The sequence below is a fragment of the Helianthus annuus genome, chromosome 11, assembly GCF_002127325.2.
Source record: "Helianthus annuus cultivar XRQ/B chromosome 11, HanXRQr2.0-SUNRISE, whole genome shotgun sequence".
Lineage (NCBI taxonomy): Eukaryota > Viridiplantae > Streptophyta > Magnoliopsida > Asterales > Asteraceae > Helianthus > Helianthus annuus.
Genome location: NC_035443.2, coordinates 140,473,188 through 140,490,835, shown reverse-complemented (window position 1 = coordinate 140,490,835; position 17,648 = coordinate 140,473,188). Strand labels below are relative to the sequence as shown.

The following is a 17,648-nucleotide window of genomic DNA, read 5'->3' as shown; positions in this document are numbered from 1 at the left end:
TTGGAAGCCTATTTGTAGATATCATTATTATTAGCATTTTTTTTATTTAAAATCAAGTTGCAAGTTGCTTACTATTAACAAAATATCCAACTTTCTTAAATTCACTCATTCAATGTACAAGTTTTTTTTGGCAGAATATGCATATTGCATTTTCTTAAAACATGCGTGATTATGTATCACATGCGTGATTTTTTCTAAATGCGTAATTATTGACCAACAGCAATTTCTTTTTATCAGTCAATATTCCTGTAACTTACTAAGGGTAGGTTTTTTTCTCAAAAAAAGTCCAGTGGAGGTTATCAAATATTTATGAAGATTTTCTTTTAATAGGGTAGTTGGGTGAGATTTGTTCAGTAAAATTAAATATGTAGCATAATTACCTCTCATGTTGTTTTGAAAGGCTATTTGTAGATATCATTATTTTTAGGATTATTATATTTTATTACAAGTAGCATGTTTTTTAATGTTTTTAACAAAACATCCATATTACTTGAATTCACTGTAGTTGTTTCATGTTTTTTTTTGTTTAGAATATGCAATTTCATATATTATAACGTGCGTGATTTTGTGGGCTTATGTATATAGATACGTGCGTTATTTTTGAACTTCAATAATTTTCTAACATGTGTGCTTTTTATAAATATCTGTACTGGACCAACAAAATTCCAAAAAACATCAACAGTTTATTCTGATCCAATAATTGACATGCTTAATAATTATAGATGTCATCTTCTTGGGTATTTCATTTTATATTTCATTGAAACAGCATTTCAATATTACCTTCAAAGATGTCAGATTCTCTCAATTCATATATTGGATCTTCTTCATCATCTGGTATGAGTGTTTACCTCAAAAAGAGGATCCAGGAACAAATTGCTGAAGACAGGTCTTGTAAAGTTCTGGGGTAGCCCAGTTGGCCAGCCTCACCCACCCTCTCCCTAGAGGTCCCGAGTTCGAATCTTGGTGTCCGCAACCCACGGCCAAGCTCTTCGCTCTCGGTTGGGTATTCACCCCCAGGCAGCTATGGGGCTAAGCTAGCTTGTGGAGTGTGATCACTCCAGCGGTTGGGAGGACCATGGAATACCCCCACCCCCCCCCCCCCCGAGACTAACGTTTCTAGGGTAAGAGAGAACATGAAGAGGAGAGAAGAAATATTCAATTTGTTGTCCGGAATGAAAGAGTCCAATGTCCGAGAGGTAGCTATGATGTTCATGGTTGATCTAGGAGAACGCGATGAGAAACAGCTAAAGGACCTTTCGGATGCAATAGCCGTTTTAAGATTCTCTATGGACACCAAGATCAAGTTTTTAGAGTCCTTTTTTTGAAGTTGTCTAAGCATGTGTGTTTGGTGTATGTTTTCGAGTAGTTTAACCATGTTTTTTTTGGTTTATCTAAGTGGTTTTCTATGTATTGCACCTGTTTTTGGATAACGAATCATAGGCGTTATGTTTTGTTATTAATGTCGTCTCGTAGTATAGTATAGAAAAACATCAAAACAAGAAAAATCTAAATAAAAAAAATTACAAACACAGCATTAATAAAACAAAAATTGGTGAACATATCACTGTAACAAAAAAAGTTTAAATACATAACATTTTTGTTTACACTTTTTCAGGATTAAAGAACCCATCCAATCGTTGACTGATTTTTCTATCTAGATCTTTCAACATATCCACTTTGGCCGAGTTTTTCTCAAATCCCTTAGCTGCTTCAAAGACTTGTTTTCTTATAAGATTGTACTCCGACAATACAATCTTACTAAGGTAGCGACACCTCAAGAACCGAAGTTGTGAATCTTGAACGTCTTTTCTATCTTCGTTGACAAACCCCAGATTCCATGGTGTTTTGCCTTTGTATGTCTCCATATGCCTCATAGTGAAGACACCACAATCAACTCCAGTTTCAAGAGTCCTCTAGTCCATTTCTTTCCTTATTATCCTTGTTGTTTCCAATTTTTTATCCATTCTTTTTGTCGTATCTTGTTTTTTAGGTATTGAATGAGAGCTTTACGCTATAATCAGATAAAAAATTATATTAGTACCTATGTATTATAGTATATAAAGTTGAATTTTGCAGTTTTACCAGCATTTTGGGACGCCCACGGTAACGTTTACCAAACGCTTGTTTGATCCTAGAGTTATCAATTAACTCAATATCGCCCTTCTTTAAGTGAAAGCATATACAGAAGAAATGTTGAGATAATAGTACTGGAATGAAGATAAGATCCACTGTTGGTTCAGGCTGCAAAAATTTGTATGTATCCGGTAAGTATAGTATCTACATATTTATAAACAAGCGTAATTAAATTATAACATGCGTGATTAATACCTAATGATCCTACGTGCGTGATTAACACACAACTTGTGTGAATATTTTCAAACAAGCGTAATTATTTGATAACATGCGTGATTAATTGAAAATGAACCTACGTTATTAATTGTTTCAAATAAATAACTTGCGTTATTAACTTATAATCATTGAACTTGGCAAGAACAGCCTGTACGGTGATGATTTTTTGTCCCTTTTTTTCTTTTCATAGTTTAACACATCTACAAAAGCATCCACTCCATTAGAAGCTACGAATTGTGATGGGTGGAAGCTTTCAAAAATTATTTTGAAGGTTTCCAACCCACTTTTTGACTTGTCCATCACTGACCCGTTCGATATAACCAACAAGTCAATTAGTGGATCTTTTTAAGTGTTTTAAAGAAACAAAATGTAGAACTTACCCAATGTCACCGATCGGAGATAAGAGGTATGAGATATCGTTTTGTCACGATCCAAGAGTGGCTCATATAAGCTTACTATCCTGTTGCAGTAAGGTGATCGGTATGTATCACCTAATTCTGTCATTCGTTTTTCATTCATATCCTTATACTTTTTAATATGCGCCCTCACTGTTTCATCCTTTTCTTTTTCATTCAATATTTTTTTGTTTACACCCGTAGTAGTATTTTGTGTACTACCCGGTGAAGTTGTTTGTAGGATGGGAGCCAATTTTAAAAGCGTCTCCACCGACTGCATTTCTGCATCCGTTACTTCATCATTTGTTTCTTCAGCGGATGTGTTGGATGTCTTTTTTTTACCATACACGCCAGGGTTTATGTTGACTGGACTCTGCTAAATTTACCTCTTGTTCTATTTCTTGTTCCACATCTGTCGCAGCGTCAATCACTGTTTGCATGATAAAGTTCATCAGTAAGAAGACAGTAACTACTGTAGTAATGATTAAATTTGTTACCTTCTCCCGTCTGGTCAGGGTGTCTGTATACACCTTGTTCTACAGTTTGTAATTGTGCCAGGCATGTGCTGAAATACCCCCATCTTCTTCAATGACAATCTCATCATCGTCACAACCTTAAGAAAACATAAACGTTTTATCATCATTTAACTTAAATTGCTGATAATATTAGAAAAAGTTACACAAAATGTTGTCTACCTTTTGTCTTTGTCTTTTCGGTGTTTTCCTTTTGTACTGTTGCATATTAGCTGCATCCTCTACATCTTCGTTTAAAAGAACTTCATCACTACCACAAGTTTTATGATCAGCCGTTGAGACGGTATCCTTCACTGTATCATCCTACCTTTTACACATTTTCATTATTTCTGGATCCCAGAAATACTTTTCCTTGGCGTCAGTAACGATTTCGTTCATTTGCGTAACGAGAGCAATGTATTTATTTATGTTACGGTCCATGTTTTTCAACAACACCTTCAGGATTTAAAGGTCAATATTCACAGTAGCTTTTGGTTTAATCTAAAGTAGCATCATTATTTTATCACTTTTTAAAACAAGAGTTATTATACATAAATCAAGCGTCATTATGTCAGATATCATTTTGGATCGTGCATGATTATTTCAAAATAGTGTACCTTCTTATTTTTCTTCGAGGCTTCACGCGCACCATCGTCACAGGGTACCCCTGTCAGCTGAATCGGTGTGCTGCAGTAGTCTATAAGTTTTTTGCGTTTGGGTCCCGATGCCCGTAACTAGGTTCAACTCTGAAATATCACGAACTTCCTACCAGTGATCAAACAAATCAGATGTTGATGGTATGTAACATTCGTCGTTTGGATCTTTTTCACATTCGTTTCGCCTTTTGTAGACCTTTGTGGTATCCACAGGTGGTATTGTGAACTCATCTGTTATAGGGTCACCCGTCTTTTCTAATCCAACGGTGTTTCCTTCTACTGCTGCAGCCTCGTGTACTGGGATGTTGTCATGGAAAATGTCTTCCAATAACGTCAAAGGCTGTTGAGCATACTTATTTAGGACTTCTGTTGACGTTTTCGCAGCCTCTTGTTGCTCATGGTCTTCGTTGTCTAAGGCTACCGGATGTTCTTGAACCTGTGGCGGATGTTGATCCTGCTGTTGAAGCTGTTGGGCCTGGTCATCCCCATGCGTTTGGGTTTCATTCCGATGCCTTTGTTCATCATTTTCAAAATTATCTTCAACATCTGTTAGCGGCCCATTGTTGTATATATGCTCTTTCTAAGTCGTCAACCATAATCCCTGTCATATACTTTATGACAGGCATTTCGATAACTTCCTTGAAAAACTGGTGCCTTTTGTTGTATTCGTGGGCGTATAGAAGCTGCATAGACATGAAAATCAAAAGTTTGAAATGTTAGTAACAATCGACTTTTCTACTTGATATTATCAAGATGTTTTGAAAAAACGTACCGTCAGAAAAGCAACAGGTCCGTTATATTGTGAATCAAAGTTTTTCCAACCTTGTCTAGTTCATTTAAGAGATTCTAAAACAAACGAGCACCAGTCCAGTTTTGATATGTCTTCCTCTTTGTCAATTGCAAGCAAAAAACTTTGTTTCACTGTGGTTGACTTTGTAATCTCTATAAATAAGGTGTTTCAGTACGCTAAAAAATTTAACTTGAATAACCTTCCACCATTTGGTTGTAGATGCATTGCTTTTGCAACCAATCCATGAGTGATCCTTTTGTTATCGGGCCACTGGTTTTTGAACTCATCTATGGTTGTATCTACCCCATTAGTAGCAGTATTTTTTTGTACTATTGCACCCTTCCGAGGCTTATTTTTTTCGAGTACCGGATTTGGCACCTTCGGAATACCAAACACATCATGTACTGAATCACGTGTTATTCTTATCCTATGATTTCCAATGTTTAGCGTGCTGTCTTGCTCGTCATAGTTTCGTACGAGCCAATATCCCAAATGGGTGCATATGTAGTTAACATTTATATCAAGAACTGGTCCAAATCCTATGCTTTTAACATCGGCTATCTGTGCTTGAGTAAACTTTCTTATTGTATCCAAGAAAGAAGAAGGACTACACCTTAGACTTAATGCTTCGTGATGATAAGCATAGAATGGTCTCCGTTCCACCCTGATTGGTTCCGGTACCTTAATTGTCTTTGTTGGCTTTATAGTGTCACAAACCTTATCCTGTTTCCCCACTCTCATCTTCTTTATAGGCTCCTGAAAATCATCATCATCTTCATCAGTTCTATTATTTGGCCTCTTTTTTGTGTTTTGTCCCTTTTTTTCTAAAATCTTCTACAGGTGGTTCAAAATCATCATCATCTCCATCATTTACTTTCTTTGATCCTTTAGTTAACTTTGGAGGCATGTGTCTTTTCGTCTGCTCAATTGGGGGTTCAAAATCATCATCATCGTCAGCAACCTCTGCATATATAGGAAACAAATCAAATAAAAATCACGCAAATCATAAAGATTTCTGATAATATACACATACAATACAGGCACTGTCGTAGGTAGTAGCAGACTCGTTTATCACCACCATCTTACATAAAAGGTAAATCATCAGAGTCCCCAATTTTCAAATGGATAAACATGATGAACATGTGTTAGAATGCACCCATTGTCAAATAACGCATGTTCTCAAATAATACCGCAAGTTAACCTAACACTGAAAAACTCCCAATTTAAAATAACGCTAGTTAGTACAGATCAATCTGAAAAAACGCTTGTTGGCCAAATCAAAATACAACAATGAAAGGTTCCAAACTCAATTTCACTAAATGCAAGTTGAAAAGTTCTAAACCGAATGCCAAAAAATCAAGCCCTAAAGATAGGGATTTAGTGAAAACCTGGCATGTTGTTCGCCATCAACATCGGATCGTTTCGTTTCATTTCTTGCTCCTCTTCTCCCTTGTAGCTAAGTTTTTTTCACCATCAATCACACACTCAGTATCGTCACTCGTAAATCAAATGTCTTACAAATAGATGTAAAAGGATGAACAATTTTAACAAATCTATTGGTTTACCTCCTAATGTCGTAATCGTCATTGACCTCGTTTCCAATTTTCCGTCGATCAGAGCGAGATTTTTGGGTTCTAAAATTGTATTTTGATTTTGAGAAGATGATGATGCCGGTTATATAATGAAGGTAAATTACAATTTTAACCTTTTCGAAGGGCAATTACAACTTTGCCCTTGCTAATCGTTTAGAATTAATGACGCACTAATCACTCTCATCGGACGGTCAGAATTGTCACGTACGCAATGTAGGATTATTGGTAATGTATGATAACCGCTCTCTCTCTCTCTCTCTCTCTCTCTCTATATATATATATATATATATATATATATATATATATATATATATATAGGGTCAGGATTTAGAGAAAACGGTGAAAAGTGTGAGAACGGTGAGAATGCTTATGGATCGTCCGATCAAAACAATCCATGGACTAGATTGCGCGGTGGCGTTTTCGTAAATAACATCAATTTTATTATGTGGGATGCGCTTCATTAAGGGTAAAAGGGTCTTTTACCGCTCATATTTAAAATGCCATCAAATGATAAAACGCCATACAAAAAAATAAAACGCCATTAAAAACAAAACGCCAAAAATTAGTAATAAAACGCGTTGAATATTACAGGAAGATGAAACAACACAATAACTGAATTTCCGTTATTAACATTTATTAGAAAAAACTTCCTCCTAAATTACGCGCCAAAAACATTATTATATAAACAAAGGTAAAACATAGCTTCCATAATCACTTCAATCTATCCATTTTCTGCAAAAAAAACATCGTTAACCGAAAACGCCAACTTAAACAAAATGCCAAAAATGGCAACAATCGTTTCGTGGAGATACACTCTGGGAATCAGGCGATACGTCCTCCATTTTGACAACAGAAGGAGGGTGTATGTTAAGACGGTAAGGGCAATTCTGAAGATGGAAGAAGAGATACAGAGGCAAATCTTATCCATTGGCATCGCTCTAGACAACGAATGCCATGAAACGCATATGCTTATGAAAGCATTAACCAGCAAATTTGGACCACTCAAAGGAGATGTGAAGCCAGACCCTGTCATGACATCTTGGCGTTTTGATGATGAAACAGACATGGTGACGGTTACATACGACAACGGAAAGCAGGAAGTCTACTGGCTAGAGAACATCAGGACAAAGCAGCGACTAGGTTTCATGGAAGAATTGCCTAACACCACTTGTACCAACACAGAAATTGACTCAAAATTGGAGTTAATGCAAGACATGTTCAGGTGGAGGCTTCAGAATCTTCAGGAACAAGAAGCTGATGAAGGTGAATGTGATGACATGGATGAAGATCCAGATGAAGACTCCGAGAAGGAAGAAGATGACGCAGGTGATGGATACTATTCGGATAAAGTACCTTCTGACGAAGGATTTTAATTTTTTTCCTCTTTTTTTTCTTCTTCTATGTAATCTTCTTTTTTTAAGATAATTAAATGATATATTTCTGTCTTTATTAGCAAAACGCCAAAAAATACTAAAAATGGTTAACCCTAACAAAACGCTAAAAATAACAAAAAAAAATATTTTTCCTGCTTAATATTTTATTTACTCCGTTATTGTATTTTGTCATGTTGGTCTGCATAATGCCATTTAAAAAAAACGCCAAACTTGGAAGATGGAGCGTCTATAACCTATAAAACTGATAAAAATATTTTATTTACTCCGTTATCGTATTTTGTCATGTTGGTCTGCATAATGCCATTTAAAAAAACACCAAACTTGGAAGATGGAGCATCTATAACCTATAAAACTGATAAAAGCTGATCAACACAGTAAATACAAAAACAGTAACTGAAAAGGCAGTTACTTTATTACTATCATTTATTACAATAAAAAGTCATGTCTAAACTACGCGCCAAAAAACTTCTATAAGAGAGGGGTCTATACACAATGAAATTAATCACACCCAGAAAACACAAAAACGTCATATCCTCTAGAAACCACTCCCTTTAAAATGCCACAGATGGCAAAGCTTTCAGTAAAATGGATTCTTTTTCTGAGGGGGTTAACTCAATAATATTTTGCTGAATGAGATGGACAAATATTCAAGAAAAAGAGACTGATGACAGTGATATGCCATCATGTGAGCTTTGTTCTTGATGATTATATGCATGGAATAAAGGGATCAACACAAGTGTAAAATGATATTTTGGACTCCATTATTACAAATAGCATCAAGCAAGAGTTGATCTTTAATGACATGCCACCAAACAAGAATATCACACCAAAAAACAGGATGCCACTAAGCAGCTTCTTCTGAAAAAGACGAGGTTTACGAAGGAAAGTTGGCATCTAGCTAAATTATTCAAAAAAGGTTCAAAACGCCAAAAACAAATTCAATAAGGAAGAGGCTGATGACATTGAAGATTGGAAAGAAAAATTAGATTACCATTTTTATTATTTTTGTTTACATTTGATATTTTATTGATATCAAGTTATATGCTGTTTTGTTATCTAATTCTCTATAAATAAAATACATTATTATATAAAACGCCAAAAACTACAAACACCAAAACGCTAGTAGAATGAAAACTGAGAGAACAGCTGCTGGCAAAGCACCTTGTAAAGGGTATTAAAACGCCAAAAAATTCACTAAACGCCAAAAGAAAAATTGGTCTTATTTTAATCTTATGCAAATATTAATTACTCGTAGTGAATTATTATACAAAACACCACAAACGCCAAAATATTAATCAGAAAACGATATAACGCCAAAAAATTATATATGTGACACAAAAACAATTAATTCAACGCCAAAAAGTTTAATAAATACAATTAACGCCAAAAAAAAATTTAGACGCCAGAAAATATTATACCACGTTGTGAAAATAAAAGAAGAATGAAAAGACAAAAAAGTCCCTCCGCCCTTCTCTATGTCGCGGGACACGTGTTGGGCCAGGATGCGTTCTCACCATTCTCACACTTTTAAGCTTTTTCTCCCGAACCCATTTCTATATATCTATATCTATCTATACTTTCTATAAAAGGAGAAATCCAAGTGACATAAGAAAAGCTGATGTGTCAGCTAGAGAGCATGTCCAACAAGGCTTTTCTTATGTCATTATTACATCATAAAGGCTAATATATAAAGACTTTAAAATTCAAAGTTAGCCCACTTTCACCTTTTCAAACCTCTGCCTTCCAAACCTCTGATGACATATACAAAAGGGCAAACCATTGATGTTCATACAAAAGGGCAAGCCACTGATGTTCATCCAAACCACTGCCTAAATTCAAAATCATGGCTCCAAATTCAAAATTTAAACATGGCTCCAGATTCAAAATTTAAACAACTGACCTATAAAAAGCTCAACTCTCTCTCTAAAATTCAAAATCTGAGCTTCACTTTCAGAAATCAATCCATTTCTCTCTCAACTCTCTCTCTAAAATTCAAAATCTGGGCTCCGATTAACTTTCTCTCTCTAAAATCAATCCATTCTCATCTTCAAATCCAAAATAAATATGTTTACAGGGAAGACTTCGAAGCCGACTTTCACGGTCTTCTCATCTTCAAATCCACAATAATTATGTAATAGTATGTGTTTCAGCTATGGAGAGAATCAGTTTAGTTTAGGGGTTTTCTCATCCTCTGTTTCGGCGACCTAGACTAGGGTTCCGGTGAGTCCTACTTTTCATAGAAGACACTTCTATTTCATCCTTTGTTCATTCGAATCAACCTCATACACCCCAAATCATCTTCTCCATAGAAGACCCTAATGGTGAGTCATGTTTATCCTCTAAATGTTGTTGTTGATCATCATTTCGATCTTCGTTTTTGACATTAGAATTAGGTCAATTTTGTTTAATGATTGCGACTTTATGTTGCCACTTTGTTAGAAATTTTAGTTGTGAATTAAGAGTTTTGAACTGGTTCCAATAGTTTTGGATTTGGATTTAGTGTTATGTTTAGGGATTTGATCTCAGATTGAACTAGGTTAATTATGTGATTAAGCTTCATCATAACTGTAGTTTGATTATTATTAATGTTATTATAAGTCATTCACAGTATCGCAGAATTTGTTCGATTGCAGAATCGTATCTGGTAATATTCACTGCAGATCAGCATATATCTGGACACTCGCTGCAGAAAAGCTTCATTCAGTGCAGAATTGGTCGTCCACAGAACTGATCTGGAACGTCTGTTCATTCATAGAAAGTCATTGCAGAATCAGTTTTGATTACTGAAAGAGATGATGAGGTATTGTGTTACGACCCTTAAGTGAATTGAGTTTATTACTTTTGCGGTTTTGCTGACATCTAGAATGAATGAATAATTGGATTGGTAAATGTGACTTACTGAACGTTGTAGAGTTTGATACTCAACTGGTTGAAGAGACTTTTGTTTCCGAAGTTTCACTATATCTATTTGTTTAAAAATTTTGCTTTAGTTCCCTTGTAACTATAGGAACAATCATTATGTAATGTAGCGACTCATGTAATTAATTTACTGTGTTGTTGTATAGGGCTGTTATCGAGAAGTGGCGTACCGGTGTGATTTGAGAGTTGTTGGGAGGCTGTTTCGGGACAGCATCGGTGATGAAACAGTACAGTGGGATGTTGTATAGGGCTGCCAAAACGGGTTAATATGAAAACAACCAAGAGCAAGTTTGAAGCAAGTGACTAAGCAAGAGCAAGAAACAAGTCGGATCTTTATGAGATGTAAATCCTCATTTTCTATAATTCAAGTTGCATCTTTAATGCATTATAATTACTTTTTGGCGTTTGGATAACCTGCTTCTTTGACCCGTAAACATCTTGTGCAGTTATTTGCGTAAGATACAATCAAGAAAGGTTGACTCCTAAACTCAGAAAAAAGTCAAAGCTTCGTATACCTGAGTCATTAATTGCAGGTGTGTTGTTGCTGGAATGAGCTTCACCATATGTGCTTACCTGAGTCATACCTAAGTCAAAACCCGACTCATGGTCTAGGTAAAAAAGTTGACCTTTCTTATTTACAAATGAAATAACTTTCGTCTAGAGGTGGAAATTTAGACCATTTACTCGCAAATTGGTGGTTTGAGTTGTGTTTTATCGGAAATTGGTGGCTTGAGTTGTGATTTATCGCAAATTGGTGCTTTGTAACAGCCTGAAATGTAACAACCCGCACTTTCGTGCGTTGTTACTACTCGATATACTCGTTACGCCTAGCACCAGAGATTCGGATCATAATGTACCCACATCAGTTACATCGCAATATCGCAATATTTTCGCATATTTTCACATATTCTATCATTATCACATCACGTTACACTTGCTGACAACCACGAAGATGTCAAGCGAGGACCAATTCTACCCTCCTTATTAGCCGTGATACCCGCCTTACACTCGCAGTGCAACTCATTACTTAAAATACATCTAACGTTCACGATGGCATTGAGAGAGGACCTATTCTACCATCCTTGATGACCGTGAAGCGTCGAAAGGAAATTGAATACTCGAAACGAAACCTAGTTATTGTATCGCGACTTTGGATAAATAAATATATAATATGAATACGTACGTATATACGACCCTTTTGTGATTAAATATTATAAATAAATAAATAATAAATAAGTATATGAAAATGTGTGACCAAAACTATCGCAACGCGCAACACGTGGATCGAAACGCCAAAACGTAGCTCGCTGAAGGACCTCCGAACGGGTAGGCCGTCCGGACGGATGGACCAGCCGAACGGCTAGGCCGGCCGAACGGCTGGGCCAGCCGATCGGATGGGCCAGCCGATCGGACGGGCCAACCGATCGGACGGGCCATCCGATCCAGATCACTCCTCCTCTTTTCCTATAAATGCCCCATTGTCACATCAAGCACACTTGTTGTGACTGTTGCTGTTCGACCAGACGTTCCAACCCCTTCATCTCTCGATTTCTCGCGATTCTTGTAAGTTTTCAACTCAAAACTTGTACTTCTTTGATCTATACGTACTCCTCCACCTTTCTATCTTTCGAATCTCAACTTTTAACTCTAAAATCAACGGATTTGAGGTGTTCTAGAGTGATGTCATCATGAAGTTCTTATGAACTTCAAGTGTTGGCCTCAATCCACCAAGAACAACTCAGATCCGAAGGATTTCCACAAGAATAAACAACATTTTCACAACAGATCTACACATAATCTTGAATAAAAGGATTGAAAGATGGTTTTCCAACTTTCTTTCAACTCTTTTACTATCAAAGCACTTAAGATCGGTGGAATCGGAGCTTATACCGACCTTCTACTCATTTCTAGTGTCGTGTTGGTCCAAGATCTGATTTCTAACGATGAGACGACCAATTTCGGGTTAAACATGGAAAAACCGTCAAGAACGGCCAGATCTGATGGAACGGGTTGGTTCCCGGCCGTTAGAACAAGTCGGACTTGATGGAATTTCAGTGCTTAGCACGTCACAGCAACGTCTCGACTAAAACCACCGAAAAACCTTCAAATTTTTGTCGAATACAGCTGGACGGGCCAGCGATCGGCCAGCCCAGCCGATCGGACAGCCCAGCCGATCGGACAGGCTAACCGATCAGACAGGCTAGCCGATCGGACATGCTAGCCGATCGGACAGCCCATCCGATCGGACAACCCATCCGATCGGATAGCAGCCCATCCGATCGGATAGCAGCCCATCCGAACGGGCCAGCATTCGATCAGATTATCTTTCGTTCTTGTGTATTCCGTTAACATTTAACGCGCTATCAAACGCTCTTGTAATCAGGGCATTCTCAGACATTATCCCGCTAATCCAACCAAATACGCACTATGAGTATACTTGAACCCTTTTTATCGCATTTTGGGTGTAACATACGTTCCTAACAAATCGAACTTATCAAACGAATTATTAAATAATATATTTATCACTTGCGAATAACTGTTATGCATAGATATACGTGATGCTAGTTGCACATGTGCTAGGACTTATACTCGTGACGTCCCACCACGACTAGTATAGTACTATTGCGCCCGACGTGGTCTAGTTATGCCATCGAAGAATCGAGCATCGAGGACTTAGCTGGTAGTATCAGTTTTGTGAGTATATATGTCGTGTATTACGTTTATGCATGTGGAAATTCGCAACACTTTTTTTTAATCTATAAGGCTACTACATATCAAACCTGTGTACTCGCCAATACTTTAGTATTGACTTTATTTTAACGTATGTTGCAGGTTTAGTTGCAGTCTACATCAAATCGAGCTAGGAAGTGTAGAAACTCACTTAAAAGTCTAGGTTTTCGGATTTGTATTGTTCGGGAGGACAAGAAATCTGTGATAACTACGTGATTGTATTATTTGTTAGTATGGGATAACGAATGTAATAAATATTATCGCAAGATAGTTGTTATGGATTCTCTTGAGCAATCTGATTCGCCTAGTGTCGCGCCCCGATGATTCCGCCATCGGTTGGGGTGTGACAGATTGGTATCAGAGCCATAACTATAGGGAATTAGGCAAGACTCGACCTAGTCCGGGTCGACTCGTACAAACCCAGTAGGGTTTGAATTGGGCCTACTTGATAACTCTCGGTCGGAATTTCTAAAAACTACAACTTTGTGTGAACACCGCACACTACAGCTTCGCACGAAGAAGCCTTTCCTAAGGCCGAAATACTACTTAGCCTTTCCTAAGGCTGACACAATACACATGTTTTCGAAAATACTCGCATCTCACAACCGAGTGATCCAGTCGAGACCAGGTGTGAAAACCAATAACTCTCGATAGGATTGCTCACTCAGCGCATTTTCTAGCACGAGAATCTTTCGTTGAGTTAGGAGTGACATCCATACCTCGACGAAAGCCTCCATTTCGAAATTCTAGTGGAGCTCTCGGATTCATTCGATGAGCACAACCACAATTGGGAACGAAGCTGTTAAGTCAGGGGTGAAATCCGTACCTTAATGAACCATTCAACTCTCTAAAATGGTTTTTGAAAAGCTCTCACCAAGGACTCAACCACCACAATGACTCGAGCCACGCGATGGCTAAGAGGACGAATGCCATGAGCTGCATCCCAGTGGAAGCATAAGTCTTCTAGGTCAACGCGCGTGCACGAACTTGTTGGGTATAGTTGGGTTACCTTGGGTAGTCGACGCCTAAACACCCGAGACACTCCGATTACTTTACTAAGCCTATGACTCGCCGGTTTTACGCTTCGATGAACTTAGTTACGTTTTATGTGTTTATTTTACGATTTATCAATTTTCGCTCCCTGTTTTACAAAACGCGCAACTCGCATAGCCATCGCAATCTAAAACGAAGACCGAATGTTCGCAACAAAACAAATGCCTAACTACTCGCTTACGCTCTCTCTCTCTCTCTCTCTCGACACATCCTCGCGCATTCTAAACCATAATAAATGCGTGTAAGTATAAACTATAACTAGCTGTATCTAAATAAAAACAAATCATTGTGTGAGAACCTAGGAATCTCGTGTGTCCTATATGGCTCCTATGTGAAATTTATTTATATTGCACGTTACAAGTTTTGATCGCGCTCAATCGCACCGCAAACTCAAAATCATTATGATCGAATCTCATTCCAAATCTCTCTCTGTCTAGATGCCTTCCAACAACTCTACCTCGAGACGAACGGCTAGGAGAAGAGCCAAACGAAGCGCCGATAAGAGGATTGCCTCGCTTGTGACCAAGGAAGTGGTCAAGCTCATTCCTCAAATTGTCGCTCAAGTGCACTCTCTCAGCAACTCTCGAACCACGGAAGACGTCAAGACGGGAGCGCCGCAATCTACTTTTCTCTACAAACACTTCAAAGTCTGTGGTCCGAAGGAATTCACAGGTGAAGGAGGTGTGACCCAACTACTCCAGTGGTTCGATTCTATCGATGTTACCCTTCGTCAAAGTGGGTGTCCCGATAGTTTCCGTACTACGTGCGCTACCGGAGTATTTCAATCGCGAGCACTCGACTGGTGGACTGCCGAACGCAACAAACGTGGGATCACCGCAGCTTATGCCCTCTCCTGGGATGAGTTGAAAGAACTCATGAAGAAAGAGTACTGTCCTCCTCACGAAGTCCAGAAGCTAGAAAACGAATTTTGGGGAATCAAGCAAGACGAAGGTGACAATGCTGGCTACACCACAAGGTTTAAACAGCTTAGCATAATCTGCCCAAGCCAAGTCAACACTTCAGAAAAACCCATTCCCAAGTACAACCGCGGCTTGCCTGAGTGTGTGGGTGATTTTGTCGAAGCTACAAGACCTGCTACCATCGAAGAAACCTACCGTTTGGCCACAGAAATTAACGACAAACGAGTCTTGGACGGATTCTTCTCCAAGAAGCCTGTCAAACAAGCTCATCAAGCAAACATCATCAACTCTTCTGACGATTCTTCCAGCGAATCTACCAATGATTCTTCTGAAGATTCCTCCGGCGATGCCCCCAGCAAATCATCAGACGAAACCGCCGACGACACCGCATCATCTCAGGAAGCTCAGCCCAGTCGTAAACGGAAGACCATGAGTTCAGACACTTCAACAACTGGGCTATCACAACCAGAACCTCTCCGAGCAGCTCTAGTTCAAATGAAACGTGCTTACAATGGACCCCATCCCCTGTGTCACAAGTGTACGTATCATCACCCGCCAGAAGCTAACTGTCGCTACTGCGCAAATTGCAACTGGTACGGTCATCTTACGCAACACTGTCGCACGGGACCGCAGCTTTGAGGAATTTCAGCAACGACCGCAGTCTCCACAGAAGGCCTCCACAGCAACGTTATTTTGCTTCTAATGTTCTTGTAATAATACGACTATCGTCGCTAATCTCTTTTATGTGTGGATTCTATTTCTCTTATACTCGCGCATCATCTAAATGCTAGCACTATGTACTAAATAATATACTTTACCCCAATCATGCATTCTTGAGATAAAGTACGATAAACTTGCAAGAATCAAGTTAATCACGGGTGCACACGGGATTATTTTGGTTAGTGCACGGAGATTGTAGTGAGTCTCAATGATGCCTTAACGTTCAGGGCATGGTTAAGCGTGGTGGATACGCCGCTGGTACTTCCTATATATAAGCGTCTTGACCATGTCTGACGAAATGTGACACCTATCCACGGGACAGAGGCGCATAGTTGAAACATGGCGGTGTTTCGTTGTGCTAACCAAAGTTTTGTGAAGAAAGTGACATGTGGAGTTGGAACGTAGACCTATTATACTATTGTAATTATTTTCGACACACTAAGCCATACATCGCAAGGCGTAACAATCCCAATCGCAAACCAAAGCGTGTGCTCGCAAGACTTTTCGTAAGTCAACACGCTCGCAATCGCATTATTGCTGGAATCTATCTCAAATTGAAATCGTATAATTGGTGTCTCGCGCTAATGCTTATTATGTGTTTTAACCTCGAACGCTTATTAATGTGACTCGAAATCGCAATCATGTATTGTGCATATCTCGCAACCTCTACCGCTACTATGTATCGCTTGCTGAGAATTGTGTATCGTGAATCGCTTGACGAGTATCGCACGTCACTCGTCGCTTCTCGCTGTAACGCTTCTCGCACCTACCTCATCGCTTTGATATTCTCAACGCTTATCGCTATTTGTGTTTTCTGTGTTATCTGCGCTATGTTAGCACTCACGACCCTGCTTCACGAGACGAAACTAATAAGGCTAGGACATAGTGATGTTTTAGCCGTATTAGCAGACTTTCGTGGAAAAAGGCCATGTGGGCTAGTGTTAGCTTAGAATTGTGGTGTTATTGAATCTAATCGAATCGCATATCTCCATCGCTTGCAACGCATCGACTGTTGCTTATCGCTCGACGGTTGTCGCAATCAATTGACGCTATCGCTCATGCTTTTCGCTTATCGCTGTCATTCTCGCTTATTGTGTTACGTGGTGTTATCAATCGATTAACTACCTCACTTGGGTCGCTGAACCGAGTTCGAAAACGACTTCATCGCTCAGCTCGCCCTTTCAAGACTTGATCCAACCCTTCTCGTTTGGATCGAGTCATCGCAATTCTGTCTGTACTATGTCGACACATATGACACCGCCTCACGAGACGGAAGCCATATGAGTAAAACATGGTGGATATGCCGCTGGTACTTCCTATATATAAGTGTTTTAACCATATTGTAGAACTTTCGTGGGAAAGTGCCATGCGGGGCCGACCTCAAATTTAAAATTTTTGGTATAATTAAAAGGCTTTGATTACACAAATTCTAAAACTGATCTTTTCTTAACAAACTTTTTCTAAAAACTAATCAAAACCTTTGTACAAAATGAGATTTTCTTGTGACACCAGTGTGACAATCGACCCAAGTCAACACCGTGTGGTGAGAAAATTTCTTAAAATGAGTTTCAGTCACTTCAAAATCTTTTAGAAACCTAACAAAACCCTTCTCATCGTG

The 17,648-nt window shown here is 38.5% G+C and overlaps 1 long non-coding RNA gene across 1 annotated transcript; it reads left to right on the top strand.

The window, feature by feature from the left end:
- Positions 1-10,311: 10,311 nt before the first annotated feature.
- Positions 10,312-11,276, top strand: LOC118483670. The gene is made up of 3 exons (XR_004871000.1): positions 10,312-10,488; positions 10,754-10,949; positions 11,054-11,276. It is a non-coding gene; the product is annotated as an uncharacterized LOC118483670 (long non-coding RNA).
- The last annotated feature ends 6,372 nt before the right edge of the window (positions 11,277-17,648 follow it).